The sequence below is a fragment of the Macaca nemestrina genome, chromosome 6 (assembly GCF_043159975.1).
Source record: "Macaca nemestrina isolate mMacNem1 chromosome 6, mMacNem.hap1, whole genome shotgun sequence".
NCBI lineage: Eukaryota > Metazoa > Chordata > Mammalia > Primates > Cercopithecidae > Macaca > Macaca nemestrina.
Genome location: NC_092130.1, coordinates 72,740,367 through 72,743,807, shown reverse-complemented (window position 1 = coordinate 72,743,807; position 3,441 = coordinate 72,740,367). Strand labels below are relative to the sequence as shown.

The 3,441-nt window shown below is 40.7% G+C and overlaps 1 pseudogene; it reads left to right on the top strand.

The window, feature by feature from the left end:
• The first annotated feature begins 569 nt into the window (after nt 1-569).
• Nucleotides 570-3,022, top strand: LOC105471140 (ubiquitin carboxyl-terminal hydrolase 7 pseudogene; annotated as a pseudogene).
• The last annotated feature ends 419 nt before the right edge of the window (nt 3,023-3,441 follow it).

Sequence of the window (3,441 nt, the reverse complement as noted above, 5' to 3'; positions counted from 1 at the left end):
ATAAGGAAATTTAGTTAGAAATTAATAACCGAAAGATAACTGAAAAATCTAAAAATACATGAAGATTAAATCACATACTTCTACGTAACATATGGATCAAGAAGAAATCTCAAGAGAAAATTTAAAATCTATTAAGCTAAATGAAAACAAAAGCACAACTTATCAAAATTTGTGGAATGTGGTGGAAGCAGTGTGTAGAGGGAAATTTATAGCATTAAAGGTAGATATTAGAAAAGATGAAAGATTCAAAATGAATAACCTAAGTTTCTATCTTGGAAAACTAGCAAAAGAAGATCAAATAAAATCCAAAGTAAGCAGAAGAGAAGAACTAGTAAGAATTAGAGTCAAAATCGATGAAATTGAAACAGAAAATCAACAGAGAAAATCAACAAAACCAAAGCTGGTTCTTTGAAAAGATCAATAAAATCGCCGCCGATGACGCGTGGGAGGAGCGGGAGGAAGTCGCCCAGCCGCCGCCTCGCGCCCACCGGCCCGCGGCCAACATGAACCAGCAGCAGCAGCAGCAGAAAGTGGGCAAGCGGCAGCTGAGCGAGCCCGAGAACATGGAGATGGAAGCTGGAGATACAGACGACCCATCAAGAATTACCCAGAACACTGTGATCAATGGGAACGCGGCCCCGAGTGATGGACATAGCAACGCAGAGGACAAGGAGGATGAAACCAGTGAGCGCTCCAAGGAGACCTTTCGGTTCACTGTGGAGCGCTTCAGCAGACTGAGTGAGTCGGTCCTTAGTCCTCCGTGTTTTGTGCGAAATCTGCCATGGAAGATTATGGTGTGCCACACTTTTATCCAGAGAGACCGCACCAAAAAAGTGTAGCATTCTTTCTCCAGAGCAATGCTGAATCTGACTCCACGTCACGGACTTGTCATACACAAGCAGTGCTGAAGATAATAAATTACGGAGATGATGAAAAATCGTTCAGTCGTCGTATTAGTCATTTGTTCTTCCATAAATAAAACGATTGGGGATTTTCCAATTTTATGGCCTAGAGTGAAGTGACTGATCCTGAGAAAGGATTTATAGATGATGACAAAGTTACCATTGAAGTCTTTGTACAGGTGGATACTTCCCATGAAGTTGCGTGGGATTCAAAGAAGCACACAGGCTATGTCAGCTTAAAGAATCAGGGAGTGACTTGTTACATGGACAGCCTGCTACAGACGTTATTTTTCACAAATCAGCTACGAAAGGCTGTGTACATGATGCCAACCGAGGGGGATGATTCGTCTAAAAGCGTCCCTTTAGCATTATGAAGAGTATTCTAGAATTACAGCAAAGTGATGAACCCATAGGAACAAAAAAGCTAACAAAGTCATTTGGGTGGGAAATTTTAGACAGCGTCATGCAACATGATGTTCAGCAGCTTTGGAGTGTTGCTTGATAACGTGGAAAATAACGTGAAAGGCACCTGTGTAGAGGACACCATACCCAGATGATTCCGACACAAAATGGTGTCCTATATCCAGTGTAAAGAAGTAGACCACCCGTCTGATAGAAGAGAAGATTATTATGATACCCAGCTAAATATCAAAGGAAAGAAAAATATATTTGAATCATTTGTGGATTATGTGGCAGTAGAACTGCTCAATAGGGACAATAAATAGGACACTAGGGAACATGGCTTACAGGAAGCAGAGAAAGATGTGAAATTTCTAACATCACCACCAGTGTTACGTCTACAATTGATGAGATTTATGTATGACCCTCAGCCGGACCAAAATATCAAGATCAATGATAAGTTTGAATTCTCAGAGCAATTACCATTTGATGAATTTTTGTAAAAAAAAAAAAAAAAAACAGATCCTAAGGACCCTGCAAATTATATTCTTCATGCAGTCCTGGTTCATAGTGGAGATAATCATGGTAGACATTATGTGCTTTATCTAAACCCAAAGGGGACGGCAAATGGTGTAAATTTGATGACGATGTGGTGTCAAGGTGTACTAAAAAGGAAGCAATTGAGCACATTTATGGGGGTCACGATGACGACCTGTCTGTCCGACACTGCACTAATGCTTACATGTTAGTCTGTATCAGGGAATCAAAACTGAGTGAAGTTTTACAGGCAGTAACCGACCATGACATTCCTCAGCAGTTGGTGGAACAATTACAAGAAGAGAAAAGGATTGAGGCTCAGAAGTGGAAGGAATGGCAGAAAGCCCATCTCTATAGGCAAGCACAGATAGCTGCAGAGGACAAGTTTTGTGACAGCAATAAAGCAATGATTGAGGTCAGTAATAATGAAAACTCTTGGACAATATTCCTAGAAACAGTCGATCCTGAACTTGCTGCTAGTGGAGTGACCTTACCCAAGTGTGATAAAGATTGTGATGTAATGTTGTTTTTGGAGATGTATGATCCCAAAACGCAGAGCTTGAATTACTGTGGGCATATCTACACACCAATAATCCTGTAAAATACGTGCCTTGCTCCCAGTTATGTGTAACAGAGCAGGATTTATTAAAGATACTAGCCTTATCCTCTATGAGAAAGTTAAACCAAATTTAACGGAGAGAATTCAGGACTAAGACGTGTCTCTTGATAAAACCCTTGATGAACGAATGGATGGTGACATCATAGTATTTCAGAAGGATGACCCTGAAAAATGGTAACAGTGAATTACCCACCGAAAAGGAGTATTTCCGAGATCTCTACCACCGCGCTGATGTTATTTTCTGTGATAAAACAATCCCTAATGATCCTGGATTTGTGGTTACATCATCAAATAAAATGAATTATCTTCACATTGCAAAGACCGTTGCACAGAGGCCCAACACAGAGCCAATGTTGCTCCAGTTTTTCAAGTCTCAAGGTTATAGGGATGGCCCGGATAATCCTCTTAGACATAACTATGAAGGTACTTTAAGAGATCTTCTACAATTCTTCAAGCCTAGACAACCTAAGAAACTTTACTATCAGCATCTTAAGATGAAAATCACAGACTGTGAGAACAGGTGAAGTTTTAAGTGTACATAGTTAAACAGCCAATTTAGGGAAGAAGAAATAACACTATAACCGGACAAGCATGGGTGTGTCTGGGACCAGTCAGAGGAATGTAAAAAGTCCGTGGAGCTTGGGGAGAAAGCAGCAGGGAAACTTAGGCTTCTAGAAATTGTAAGCTACAAAATCATTTGTGTCCATCAAGAAGATGAACTATTAGAATGTTTATTTCTGGCAACGAGCCAGACATTGTGAATAGAGGAAATCCCTTTGGACCAGATGGACACAGACAAAGAGAATCAGATGCTTGTCACAGTGGCACATTTCCACAAAGAGGTCTTCAGAACGTTCGGAATCCCATTTTTTCTGAGAATACACCAAGGTGAGCATTTCTGAGAAGTGACAAAGTGAATCCAGAGCCTGCTGGACATCCAGGAGAAGGAGTACGAGAAGTTCAAGTTTGCAGTTGTAATGATGG